At 38.7% G+C, this 15,213-nt stretch overlaps 1 pseudogene; it reads left to right on the top strand.

Moving 5' to 3' along the window:
• The first annotated feature begins 9,095 nt into the window (after nucleotides 1–9,095).
• On the top strand, nucleotides 9,096–11,535 carry LOC103254717 (annotated as a pseudogene).
• Nucleotides 11,536–15,213: the final 3,678 nt, after the last annotated feature.

Genomic DNA, 15,213 nt, shown 5'->3' on the forward strand with positions numbered 1-15,213 from the left:
TCTGGTCTTCCCTGAGCTTGTACACTTCGCTGAGCATGTCCCTGGCCTTGTAGCTTCCCAGAAATACTTCAGAGCTTTTCAAAGCCCCTAAAGCCCAAAGTGTTTCATTCTAAAACCTTTATTCTTAAGCATTTTTGTTAAGCTGTTGTTTACATCAGTAATTATCTATCGCCTCAGGTAGCAGTGACTAAAGCATTTGCCTGTAAATATTTATTTATTATTATTTTTTTTTTTAGAGACAAAATACTGAACATTCTTTAACTTCTCCTTAAAATAAAAAGTAATATGATTCAGGAAGTTTGCTTTTCTTTTGTGGGATAGGGAAGTAGAGAAAGCAGTACACAGATTAAAAGCTACATAGACGGTGCCATGGCTGAACTAAAGAGAACCATATCTGGAATAGTAGTTTCTTTTTTTATTTTTTAAAGATGTGGGATACAATTCAGGATTAGGTACATAAGTGGTCATCATACAGGTAAGATTTGGGCCTCCCTTGAACCCCACTTTGCCTAGTTTGAGATCAGGTACGCTTATTGATGTTATGTGCACCCCACCTCCCCTGGCAGTTTCTGGCTACTCCCAATACCTTTCTTATAGTATTATGATAAGTGTTCAGGGTCTGCTTATGACTGAAAACAGGTGGCACTCAGTTCTTTGTCTCTGTGATAGCTCACTGAGTATTATACACTCTAAATTCATCCAAGGTGCTGCGAAGTCCATAATTTTGTCCTTGTTTATGGCTGCATCATATTCTATTGTGTATATGTTCCACATTTAAGAAAATCTAGTCCACTTTCTATGGGCAGCACGGTTGGTTCTATGTTTTTGCTATTGTGAATAATGCTGTAGTAAACATGCATGTGCAGGTATCTTTTTTATAGAGTGATTTGAGTTCCTACAGGTATATTCCCAGAAAGGGGATTGCTGAGTCACATGGAAGATCAATTTTTAGATCTTTTAGGAATCATCACACTGTTTTCCACAGAAGTTGTACCCCATCAACAGTGTAGAAGCATTCCCTTTTCCCCACATCCTCTCCAGCATCTGTTGTTTTTTTGAGATATTAACGATAGTCATCCTGATTAGAATTAGGTGGTATTTCAGGGTGGTTTTGATTTGCATTTCTTGATGATTAGTGAGGCTGAACATTTTTTCATGTGTCTGTTGGCTGCTTGTATGTCTTCTTTTAAGAAGTGTCTATTCATATCTCTTGCCCACTTTTGAATAGGGCTGTTTGTTTTTCTTTCTTTTGGCACATTTGAGTTCCTTGTAGATCTGGATGTTAGGCCTTTGTCAGATATACAGTTGGCAAATATTTTTTCTCATTCTGTGGGCTGTCTCCCTGCTCTCTGAAGAAGCTTGTCAGTTTGATGAGGTCCCACTTGTCTATCTTATCTCTTATAGAATGAGAATTGGGGGTTTTGATCAGTAATTGGTTACCTATTCCAATCTCCATAAGGAGGTTGCCTGCATTTTCTAAGATTCTTATAGTTTGAGGTTTTACGTTTTGGTCTTTGATCCATTTAGAGTTTATTTCTGTGTATGGTAATAGGTAAGGGTCCTGTTTCATTTGTCTGTATGTGGTCAGCCAGGTTTCCCCAGCACCATTTTTTTTTGTTTTTTGTTTTTTGTTTTTGAATCGGAGTTTCACTCGGTCGCCCAGACTGGAGTGCAGTGGCCGCTCCCGGCCACCACAGCCTCGCCTGCTGGGCTCCAGCAATCCTTCTGTCTCAGCCTTCCGAGTAGCCAGAATTACAGGCGCACGCTACCACACCCGGCTAATTTTTTGATTTATTGTAGAGATGAGGTCTCGCTGCCCAGGCAGGTCTCGAACCCGTGGGCTCAGGCAATCCACTCACCTCAGCCTCCCAAAGGCGCGGGATTACAGCCCCAGCACCATTTACTGAATAGGTTCTCCTCTCCCCAGTGGTTGTTGGTGGAGGCTTTGTCAAAGATGCGTTGGTTGAGAAATTGAGGTTTTACTTCTGGAATCTCTATCTTATTCCATTGGTCTATATGCCTATTCTTGTACCATACAAGGCTGTTTTAATTATTGTAGCATGATAGAAAAGTTTATAGTCTAGAAGTGTGATACCTCCCACTTTATTTCTTTTGCTGAAGATTCTTTTGGCTATTCATGGTCATTTCCATTTCCATATGAATTTCTGTATTTTCATTTCCAGGTCTGAGAAGAATGATGTTGGCAATTTAATGGGTATTGCATTGAATCTGTCGATTGCCTTTGGTAGGACAGACATCTTAACAAGGTTGATTCTTCCAATCCATGAATATGGAATATTTTTCCATTTGTTTGTGTCTTCTTGGATTTCTTTGAGCAGCGTTTTATAGTTTTCATTGTAAAGGTCTTTCCCATCTCTGGTTAGGAAGTTATCAAGGTATTTCTTTTTGTTGTCATTGGTATTGTGAATGGGATTGTACTTTTTATTTGGTTCTGTTTGTTGTAGGTGTATAAGAATGTGACTGTCTTTTGCATATTTATTTTGTACTCTGAGAATGTGCCAAATTTCTTTATCAGTGCAAGGAGGTTTTTCACAGATCCTCTTGGGGTTTTAAGTTATAGGATCCCGTCACCAGCAAAGAGAGGTAACATAACTTCCTCTTTTCCTATTTGGATACCCTTGATTTCCTTTTCTTGTCTGATTGCTCTGGCTAGGACTTCCAACACTATGTTGAACAGGAGAGGTGAGTGTGGGCAGCCTTGTCTTGATCTGGTTTTCAGGGAAAATTCTTCCAATTATTTTTTCTTTAGCAATATGTTGGCTGTGGGTTTATCGTAGATGGCTCTTAATATTTTGAGGTATATTTCCTCAATGCCTAGGTGTTCAAGAGTTTTTTTTTTTTTTATCAAGAAGGAATGCTGGATTTTATCAAAAGCTTTTCTATATCTAATGATATAATCATGTGGTTCTTGTTTTTACATCTGTTGATGTATTTAATTGCATTTATGATCTTGCAGATGTTGAACCAGTCCTGCATCCTGGGGATGAAGCCTGCTTGGTCATGGCAGATGATTTTTGAGATGTATTGTGGGATCCGATTTGCTAGAATCTTGCTGAGAATTTTTTCATCTATGTTCATTAGGAATATTTGCCCGTAATTTTCTTTCTTAATTGGATCTTTATCCAGTTTGGGTATCAGTGTAATGTTAGCTTCATAAAATGATTTGGGGAGAGTTCTGTCTTTCTTGATTGTCTGAAATACTAGATTAGTTTCAGCTCCTCCTTGTATGTTTTGTAGAATTCCACTGGAAAGCCATCTGGTCCAGTGCTTTTGTTTTTGTAGGTAGTTTTATTATGACAGAGTCAATTTCCTGGGTTGTTATTGATCTATTTAGTGTTTCAATTTCTTCTTGTTTCAACCTTGATAGGTTGTGTGAGTCAGAAAATCCTCCATTTCGTTTAGGTTTGGGGGCTTGTTTCCATATAGGTGTGCTTAGTAATCTTTGATAATTTGTATTTCTTTGGGGTAAGTTGTGACTTGATCTTTTGCATTTCAGCTTGTGTTTATTTGGGCTTTTATTCTCTTTTTCTTGGTCATTCTGGCTAGGGGTCTATTAGTATTGTTTATCCTATCAAACAACCATTTTTGTTGGGTTTTTTTCCTTGATATTTTTGTCTTTTATGTCCCATATTTGAACTTTTACTTTGGTGGTCTGTATTTTTCTTCTGAAGTTAGGGTTTTAGTGGTCTTGCCTTTCCAGCTACCTTTAGTGATTTATTAGGCTGTTAACTTGTGATCTTTCTATTTTCTTGATTGTGTTTGTGGAGATATAAATTCCCCTCTTAATACTGTTTTTATGGCATCTCAGAGGTTTTGGTAAGATGTTTCTTTGTTTTCATTGGTTTCCAGGAACCTTTTAATTTCTGTTTTTATTTCTTTGTTGACCCAGGAGTTGTTCAGCATCATGCTGTTTTGTATCCATGGCTTTGTGGGTTTGGGGGAAATTTTGTTGGTGATGATATTCACTTTTATTCCATGTGGTCTGAGAAGGTCTTGGCAGTTTTTGATATTATGAAATTTGTTTATGTTTGATTTATGGCCAAGGATGTGGTCGATCTTGGAGTACGTTCCATGTGGTGATAAGTAAAATGTACATTATGTGATTGTTCAGTGGAATGTTCTGTAGTTATCTGTTAAGTCAATTTGGTCATGCATCAAGTTGAAGTTCTGGATCACTTTGTTGATTTTTTGCCTTAATGATCTGTCTAGGGTTGTTAGTGGGGTATTTAAGTCCCCAGCTATGGTAGCATTAGAGTCAATATCTTTTTTTAGTATATCTAATAGCTGCTTTATAAAAGCTGGTGCTTCTGTGTTGGGTGCATATATGTTTAGAATGGATATTTCTTGCTGATGTGTTGAACCTTTTATCATTATGTAGTATTCTTACATGTCTTTTAAAATTTTTGATAGCTTAAAGATTGTTTTGTCTGATATTAAAATCATGACTCCTGCCTTATTCTGTGATCCGTTTACCTGAAAATTTGTTTTCCATCCTCTAACTTTGAGTCTATGAGTGTCCTTTGTAGTGAGATGTGTTTCCTGGAGGCAGCATATTCTTGGGCCATGTTTTTCTAATCCATTTTGCCATTCTATGTTTTTTCAGTGGTGCATTTAGTCCATTCACATTCAGGCAGATTATTGAAATGTGAGACTTTGTTCCTGTCATGAGGCTCTTATAAAGTTTTGTTGTTTATTCATTTGTTGGTTTTCTTTTGATTTTTGTGTTGATATATGTGTGTGTTTTCAATTTTACAGTCGCAATGCATGCTATGTTGATTCTCTGTTTTCCTGCATTCTTGGGAAGTGTGTGGTCGTTCTTTTTTCTTTCTTCTGTGCTTAATACCATCTTAAGTGTCTCTTGTAGAGCTAGTCTGGAAGCAGCATAAACTCTTAGGCATTGAATGTCTGGGAAGGATTTTAATTCTCTATCACTTATGAAGCTTAGCTGGGTAGGAAATTCTTGGTTGGAATTGTCTTTGAGAACTTTGAAGATTGGACTCCAGTCTCTTCAAGCCTGTAGTGTTTCTGAAAATAAGTCTGCTGTTATTCTAATTGGTCTTCCACAGTAGATATTCTGACCTTTCTCTCTCACTGCCTTTAGGAATTTTTCTTTTATACCTACTTTGTGTAAGCAAATTACTGTGTGTTTGGAGTTGGTTTTCTCATTTGATGCCTTGCAGATACCGATCAGGCATAAGTTCAGCCTCTTAATAGAATCACACAGCTCTTGAAGGATTTGTTCTTTCTAAGCTCCCTTTCTGTGCTTTTAACAGGGTTAGTTCCATACTTTTTGTCTTCGAGCTCTGAGATTCTTTCTTCTGCTTTCCATGTTTGTCAGTTTATTATTTATTTTAGTGACTGTATTCTTTTTTTTTTTTGAGTTGGAGTCTCACTCTATCGCCCAGACTGCAGTGCAGTGGCATGCTACCAGCCACTGCAGCCTCGACCTGCTGGGCTCCGGCAATCCTTCCACCTCAGCCTTCCAAATAGCTGGAGCTACAGGCATGCACTACCACGCCCGGCTAATTTTTTTTTTGATTTATTGTAGAGATGAGGTCTCACCAAGTTGCCCAGGCAGGTCTCGAACCCTCAGACTCAGGCAATTCACTCACCTCACGGTGAGCGAACCCTCACCTCAGGCTGAGCCACCAATCCCGGCCTGACTGTATTCTTTATGGCTTGCATTTCTGTAATCCTTTCATGTTTTTGTCTTGCCTCTCTTGGTTTTTATTCTTTTCCAACCATTCCTTGATCTCTGCATTTGTGGTCTGAGACCAGTAGATCTGGGTGCTCATCATTGTTTCAGTTCCAATATCTGAATTCTCCAGCACTGTTTTTCTAGGGTTCTCTGGGTTACCTGTGGGTTTTTGTTGTTATTGATTTCTCTTCATTTGTGATGAATTTTTCTTTTCTTTTTACTTCCATTACTCAGTGAGAAGGGGAATAGTTTTCACTCTGTTTTCTTAACCCTCTGTTCTTCCTTTGGTAAAGCTGCCAGATTTGTTTGATTTTGAAGCTGGGTTGGGAGTGGGGAGTTGTGCTGTCCTTTTGCAGCTTTGAGATTTCAATAAGGTGTGTTGGGGGATGCTAAGATTCAAAAGCTGCCTGCAGACTACAGTGTTCACTGACTGGAATGTGGGACCCCTGGGACCCACTTCCCACCACCTCACAGTATGTCCATGCAATGGGAATGTATGTATATCCCCTGGGAACAAAATAACATAAGGGAAAAGAAAGAAACTGAGGAAGGGAGAAGGGAGAAGAAAGGACAATGAAGAGAATGAAGTAGAGAAGGAAAAACCAGCCAACCAACAGACAAACAAACCAGCAAAAAAGAGAAGAGAAAAAAATACTAAAAGCGACAATATGAGGACATTTCACACTCATATATGACCTTATGTGAAAAAAAGAAGAAGGAGAAGGGATAAAACAAAATGCAATATACACACACACACCCAGAAAAATATAGAGAGCAGGAAAAACAAAAACTTTTGTGCCCTCTTGTGGCAGTTTCTGAAACTTTGGGTTCCTTTGTGTGACCCAGGCACCGCTGCTCTTGGCCCATGGCCAAGAGGAGGGACCTCTGACCTCTAGATCTGTCCCACTGCTCACCATGCAGTTAAGGAGAAACTACAAATTACCCTCAACAGTTATGCCTGTGTTCTTCCTGCTCCTCATGTGCTGATTAGGACACTCCCCACCTGAGTCACACACTTCACGAATCACTGGGGGAAGGGACCTGGTTCAGTTTAAAACTCACCTCCACTCATCCACTGCAGGTTGTGTTCTTCATCTCCTGCATGCTGGGTTCTTCATCTCCAGTTGCAGCCATAGACCTGCAAATGTTCCAGTTAGGGAAATGGGGCGGCTGGGTCTCCTTGTTGGGCTTGTCCCTCTGGCCCTCTGTGCCCAGGATATTCTTTCTGGGTTGGCAATGATTAACCTCAGAAAGATGCTGAATTCACCCGCCAGTCTCAGGGAGTAGCTCCACTGTTTATCTGGGCAGGCCGGAGCCTATCTCCATCCAGGTACTAGGATCAAGGCAGTGGAGCTATCTGTATGTCTTGTCCTCCACTGGGACTCAGTGACTAGTTCCTCCAGTGTATTTTCTCTGCAGTCCCCAGTGCCAATGTCTGATCTGGTGCAGGAGGCTGTAGTGGCAGGTTGCGCTGACAGTAGATTTTTTTTTCTGCTTCCTTCCAGGTATGGTCACAGAGATGGTACCTGCCTCTGGGCCATGGATTGCGCTGGGATCTGAGTGGCCATGTGCAGCAGCTGCCTAAGCAGGAGAGCTTAGGGTGCTTGATTCTGTATTCCCACTCAGACACTTACACACCCACTTGCCAACACACTTGCATGCATATTTGTCCCTGTGCCCACTCATTTATGTGGGATTCATGCACTCTGACAGACTCCATCACCATCTTGGAATCCTCCCCGCTGTAAATATTTTCAACAAGTGCCCCCGACAGTGGCTTTAGCACTTGGCAAATTCTAAGATCAGTAAGATAAATGTAAGCTTTTTGAGCAAGAGAGCCAGTGGACAGATCCACTAAGGACAATTCTTTGTAATTAAGGACCATTTTGTTCTCTCTGTTACTAGTCCCAGGGATGTGGGCTGTTATTTTCTAAACTACCACCCACTGAGTTGGGGAGATGATGGGACTAGGTAAGTTAAAATACCACAGTTTGCTGTTCTGAGCTTCAATTGTTTTTCTTGAATAAGTGCTCCCCAGGTTTCTGCAAGCTTTTTGTTAGTTTCCAGGGTTCCAAAGAAATTTATCATCACAATTTTTGCTAATTTTTTCATTAAATTAATGAATGGGTAGATATTTGAAGTTCCTTATGCTACCATTTTGGCTGATACCATCTTTTGCCTTCATTTTAGAATTATTTTCCGGGTTTAAATTCTATATTGACAGTTTTTCTCTTTCTGCATTTTAAAGATTTCATTTTTATGTATTTTGCCTCACATCGTCTCTGACATGAAGTTATCTTCCATTCCTCATCACATTTCCTTTCAGTTTTCAAGTATATTTTCAATATTTAATAGGTGTTTTAAAGTCTACACTATTTGTCATTTCTTGGTTTATTTTCATTATCTGATGTTTTTATTTAGCTATGTATCATATTTTCCTATATATTCACATCTTAATATCTGATAGGATATTGAATACATTTACATAATAAATTTACATTGTTGAATGTTAGATTTTGTTTTATTCCCTTAAAATAATGTTGAACTTCATCTAGCAAGTAGTTAAGATACTTGTGGGTCAATTTAATTCTTTCAAAGTTGTTTTTAGCTTTTTAAAGGTAGGTTTCACTCCAGGACTAACATATCCCCACTACTAAAGCATGACCATTGTTGAGCCTCCACTGATTAACAAGAACTCACACATTCCATCCCTGTGTGGCCTATGGGAACTCTTCAGCTTACAGCTCCCCAATTGTTCTTTTTATTACCTTTTGGGGTTTCATTATACATGGCTCAATATTCAGTTACAAACTCAAGGAGAACTTAAGTAGATTTCTACTGTTCTTTCTTGTCAACAACTCCCTCCTTGAAGTACTGTGCCCTGAAACCTTCAGCTGCCTCAGTCTTCCTGAGCACCAGCCTCTTTCTCCTCAACTCTGTGAACCACCATGCTTTTCTTGGGACCCATCTACATATATCATGTTTTGCAATATGCCTCCAGGCAGAAAGCCAGGGCACTCATAGGCTCAACTGATTTGTTTTCCTTTTCTCAGCTTTATAATCCTGCCCTGCCTTTGTTCAGTATACAAAAATTGTTACCTCATATATTATATATATTATTTCCAGTTGTTTATAGCAGGTGGGTGAGTTTGGAACTGGTTATGCCATCATGGCTGAAAATGAAGCTTTATTATTATTTGTGCTTGGAATTCTCAGAGCTTCTTAATTCCATAGCTTGATGTGTTTCACTGGTTTTTAAAAAATTTTAACCATTTTCTCAAATATTATTTCTGCTCTAATTTTTCTCTTGTCTTCTTCTAGGACACCAGTTCCTTGCCATGAGCCTTCTCCATATCAGTAACAGGATCTCCTTTGTGTTGAATCCCTCCCATGCTTCAAATCTGTTACTCCCTCTTTTACCACCCAACTCTCTCTGCTTTTAAAGGACTCATGTGGGTTCTATCTGGACCCAGGCCATGACCTAGGCCCCAGGCTTTCTTCCAATCAGTGTGGCCTGCAGCCTCAAAGTCCCCTCCTCCAGGCCGCCCACGGACATGCCATCCAGAAACCAGTAAAACCCAGGCAAGATGATGACCCGCCCCCTTCCACACTGCTCAAAGACTACCAGCACATCCCTGGAATTGAGAAGGTTGATGATGTCGTGAAGATGCTTGTCTTTGGAAATGGCCAACAAGAAGGAGTTCCTAAAAATCAAGCAAGAACAGTTGATGAAGAAGGTCATGGAAAACCCTGAGGACACCAGATCCCTGGAAGAACGAATTGTTTCCTTGACCGTCAAGATCTGCAATTATGAAGAACACATGCAGAAGCACTGGAAGGATAAAACCCACAAATGCTATCTGCTGATGAGCATTGACCAGAGGAAAAAGATGCTCAAAAACCTCCATAAGACCAACTATATATGATGTCTTTGAGAAGACATGCAGGGAGCTCAGTATTGAGTACACCTTTCCCCCTCTGTATTACTGAAGAGCCCACCCCCGATTCATCACCAAGAAGGCTCTGTACATTCGGGTTTTCCAGGAGGCTCAAAAACTGAAGAAGCAAAAATGGCCTTAAAAGTTGCAGCTGTAGCAGCCCAAAAACAAGGCCAGAGGAACCCAGAGAGCCCTTTCTAAGACTGATCAGAGGCACGCAAGGAAAACCAATAAATCCTGTTAAAATTTTAAAAATAAATAAATAGAGGACTCATGTGAAAAGATTAGACCCATTCCGATAATCTCCCTTTGGCCATTTAAAGTAACAATTACAGAAGTGATATTTTGTCATATTCAGTTTCCACCAACACCCAAAGGGTGGAGGGAATTATACAAAGAAGAGGGTCCTTGGAGGTCATTCTTAGAATTCCACCTACAACTGTTGTGCATTTTCTGTCTTAACAGCTGTATTTCTCACATATATTTCTTTTATTTTGTGTCAGACATTGTGTATTTAAAAAGTATAGAGGTTGCAGTTGACTGGGCTTGCCTTTTCCTCTAAAGATAAGAAGGTAAGGCACTAATCACCTCAAACCAATCAAGGCTGGTTTGTAGTGTTATTAAGACAACTCCACTCTCATTTATCATTGTTCCTCAGGTGTTTTCCTCCTGCATTTTGCTTGAGGGCCTATTGAGTCTGTCTCCTCAGACTTAAAAGACTGCTTGAAATTAAGTTCTCCCCTTCATAGGTTTTGAGCTGAGTCCTTGAGCTTCTTTTCTCATGATTGTGGCAGGCCCCTTCTCTTGTTAGGACTGTTTCCAAAACACAGTAAGACTGCCTTCCTGGCCCAGCCCCCTAACCTCCCACACCATCACAAATCCAACAAATGTAGTGTGGACAAAATTAGTCATGTGCTTGGTGCTCTTCTAGTTTGCAAGACAGCCCTATGTAATTTGCAAAAGCTCTTCAGGATCTCTTCCCCCTTGTAAACTCTATCAGCCTGGGCCAAGTCCAATCTTCAGCTCACACTGAGAATCAGCAAATGACCCCAGATAACATAATGGACACCAAATGTCAGCTTACTTAGAAAAGGCACTTCACTTTCTGGAATTTTAATTCATCTAAACCTTGTTGTTTCCACAGTTCTGCAGTATCTTTTTTTCTCCTTGGCCAGGTGTGGTGGCTTATACCTGTAATCCAGCACTTTGGAAGGCTGAGGTGAGAGGATTGATTGAGGACAGGAGTTCAAGACGCCATCTCTACAAAATACATATTTTTTTCAACATATCCTTGTTCCCCTCTAGCTGTTGCAGCCTGGTTACTGGCATGGCAGGACCAACTACAGTATACATGGCAATGAAAGTTTGCTCATTACTTTCTTACTGAGCATTTAAATTCAAGACAAACATGAAATGATATTAAATAACTACATAGGATGTTCATTCCTCTCTTCCATAATCCCTCCTGTGTTCCACTGGGTGAGGTCTGAAGAGATGAAGAATTGTAGAAGAGCACATAACTTGGATTCATGAAAGAGCCATGGAATGTGAACAAGAGTTACCGTCTAATCCTATATTACTTGTTTTCTATGAGTTTTAAGTAAACAAACTCCTTATGATTTTGTATCTTCATCTTTAAAATACCAGGGTGCGTGTGTAGTTGGGAGAGGCCGGACTGTACTTCCCTACTTAATAATATTGCCATGAAAAATCAAAGGAATGCATCAGTGTAATGTCTTTTATAAAATGGAAAGCCTTGACTTTTGTAATGAATCCACATTAAGAGATACCAACGACAGTGCATCTTGCGAACTGGTGAGAAGGAGTAGGGAAGAAAGAGGAAAAGAGAAAATAAATATCCAATAGCAGTCACTGGGATCAGAATGAAAAGTGCTTTGTATTTGGTTTCTGGAGGTTTAGGTTTGCATCAGAATTTTTTCTCATTACCCACGGGACCTTGAGTTACTCTCTGCAATGCTTTCTCATCTGTAAAATCTGGATTCTTACAATTTAGGTTACATGGTTAAATGAGGATGAAGTGTAAAAGTATGAAAGTGTTTTAGCTATCATTAGACAATCACTATGCCAGTTAAATCACAAGATAAACATTATCAGAGGTATACAATATACGTGTATTCTCCTAATAGGATCAGACAACCACATGGATAAGTAACAAAGAGTATGTGTAGGTACATCATAAAGTACCAGAATAGTGTCATATATTGAAAATAAGGCTAAATAAAAAATGCATAGGGAGAAAAAACTCCAAAAACTGCAAAAGATATTTAAACAATTCTTATTAGTAGTTTCTGGAAATTTGAGACTATATCCAGAGGGATCTAAAAATCGATAATTCCAGTGTCCAACTATAAATATTAATAGTAGGGTGTATTTTCTTCCTAGCTTTTGTTCTGTCTCTCTCCACATGTGAAAATCAACACATAGGTAATACAGATATGAATGTACATACATTATCTATATATAGAGACACATTTACTAATCAAATTTGCCTATATTATCACAACCCTATAAATCATGTTGCATACCCTTCCTATATACATCACTCTGCGAAGTACCATTTTATAATCTTTAGTTTACCATGAAGTTTCCAAGTTTCTTAAAATATATGAATAATATATTATTCCAATTTATGAATATATCAATAAATCATTATTCAAGTTGCTTATAATTTTTATTTAACACTTTTACAGGATCTTTCCTAGAAATCATCAACCTCCTATTGTCCCACCATAATTACTTTTTTTTTTTTTGAGTTGGAGTCTCCTTCTGTCACCCAGACTGGAGTGCAGTGGCATGCTCACAGCCACCGCAGCCTTGACCTGCTGGGCTCAGGTGATCCTTCTGCCCCAGCCTTCCAAGTAGCTGCAACTACAGGCATGTGCCACTGCACCTGGCTAATTTTTTTTAATTTATTTTAGAGATGAGGTCTCGCCAAGTTGCCCAGGCTGGTCTTGAGCCCATGAGCTCAGGCAATCCTCTCATCTCTTCCTCCTAAGGGATTATAGGCATGAGCCACCGCACTCAGTCCATAATTACTTCTTAAGAGATAATATAGTAATAAATTGTGAGCACTGTTCTGAGAAGAGTATCCCAGAAGAGTATAGCCTTTCTCCACATTTGCACTTTTGCACTGATGGATAGAATGCAAGTGCAAGGTCTCCTGTGTGGGTTCCTTTTGTTTGGGAATCTTGCTGGCTCACCTCCTCTCAAACTAATTTAGGGATTATCTATTTGCAAATAATCCGGGAGACTGGCCAAGCAAAGATTAATATGCTTTCCGTGATTATAAAACACATATCTTCAAAAGCTTTATAACCTATTCTGCAGGGAATATGTGTGTAACTTATAGTTGAGTGTCTAACCTCTGTGATCTTTTCTATAAAATGTATGATGACATATCTGGAACATAATTTTCCTCATGGCGTCTAGGAAAACTGGGTCCTCCAACTTATGAACACATTTGCGGCTGGCAAATTTTTCACTTTCCTAATACTAAGAGTGGATGAAAATTTTAAAAAATCTGAAGCTGGTTGCCGCAAACTTATGTTATTAAGCACAAGTGAAATAGTCTTTCCTAAATTGTCACCTTTTTCATAATACAGCTGAAAGTTGCATGCATATCCGGTATTTGCCTCAGACACCACTCCTACTAGCATTCCATACTTTATATTTTTATTCGGATTATAAACCCAAAAAGACAGTCGTCCACGATGAGGTAACATGGATTCATCCAAGGAAAGTTCTTGATCAGGTTTGTACACAGTGTTGAACTTATTTGAAACATAATTTAGTATGGGTTCAATTTTGCATAATCTGCTTGGATTTGACTGCATTATTGGAAAAATGCCAAACCTACAAAATTTGTAGGAATCTATTTAGTGTCATTATTTTTTAAAAGAAAGGCGTTGCAATTAATAGACATGTTAACCAATAAGTATGTATTGTGGCTTTCTTCACTTGTCCCATCAAAACATTTAATGCTAGAAATGTTTTCATCTTGGACACTGTAGTGCTCCACTTTTTAAAATTTCTTTGAACATTTATATCTGTGGTGCATCTGATCATAATACCTGTTAGTTTCAGTTGCGATCATTTCTATAAAATCATCTCCAATAAATAGTCCAACAACTTCACTTATACTTAGAGGATCATTTGGAAATACCTTGACACCTGGATTGCCAATAAACACTTCTAAGTTTCTTTTTAGATCACATTTTGTCCGCTCAATGTCTGATTCCTTCTCACCATTGCTAGATTCACTGTCATAGATTATCTGCATTATATTTGTTTACATCACATCATCACATCACTATCTGTCTTACTATCACTAATAAGTTCACTGGATTCACCTTCAACCTCAGAAATCTCAACAGCATATATTTTTTCATTTTCCATAATTATGATAAATTATTTTTAATGTTTAAGTATGAAAGCCCTGAGATATCAAAATACAAGTATACAACACTAATTGCAACAAAATAACGACCAACTTGCAATTTTTACCAACTGTGAAACTCAGTAACAACATTGTGCAGTCGATATAATTATCTCAATTAATGTTCTCCTTGCCTACTCACTTCCAAGCAAAATATATTAACACATATGTATGACAATGTTGTACCTTTCAGAAGTAGAATTTGCAAAGATATAAATTCATGTCAGCGACAACCAGGAACAGAATTTGGAATGATGTAAATTCACGTCAGCAGTCATGAATGAGTTGATAGTGTTTCCTGAACGTAAGTGCTTAAGTGCTGATATAAAATGATACTTCTTTCCCAAGGTTTCCAACATTTGCTATGTTCATGGTTTTGACCCTTGATAAGTTCTTTGATGTACCATGTATTAAAACTCATGGGTAGAGTTTATCCTATTTATTGCATGCTTTGACTATTATAACTTTGAGTGTTCTTAAATCTAATGAAGGCTAAATATGTCTGTTTTGATTTATATTCAATTTATATTACTCTCTTTGATGAATTACATAACAATGTACAGTAGTCCCCCCTCTTCCACAGGGGTATGTTCCAAGATCCCTAGTAGGTGCCTGAAACCACAGATAGTATAACCCCAATTTCTATTAACTGGAACATGTTTCTATTTATGTCTTCTACCCACAAATTTAATGCCTTTTCCATGCACTTATCATGTACTGTGGCCACAACTTTTACAGTCTGAGGTATAATATCAAAACTAGCATAGATTTTTGTCTTCACAACTTCATGGATAGAAGATTCATTCTTACTGTAGAGCCTAGCAACCTCTGCATACAATTTGTTTTCCTTAAGAACTTCCACCATTTCACTTTAAGTAAGTACTTCATGGCTTATCTTTGGTAAATCCAAATTGCCAGCATCACTACTCTTGCACTTTGGGGCCAGTATTTTTTTTGAGGAAGGGCAGTATTAAGTAAGGATTGCTTTAATGCAAACACTGTGGTCCCATGAAATGCAATCTGACAACCAAGATGGCTAAATGACTAAAGGGTGGGTAGCACATACAGCATGGACATCCTAGACAAAGGAACAACTCATA

Source organism: Carlito syrichta, unplaced genomic scaffold, assembly GCF_000164805.1.
Source record: "Carlito syrichta isolate Samal-C Ts95f unplaced genomic scaffold, Tarsius_syrichta-2.0.1 Scaffold287381, whole genome shotgun sequence".
In the NCBI taxonomy this organism is placed as follows: Eukaryota; Metazoa; Chordata; class Mammalia; order Primates; family Tarsiidae; genus Carlito; species Carlito syrichta.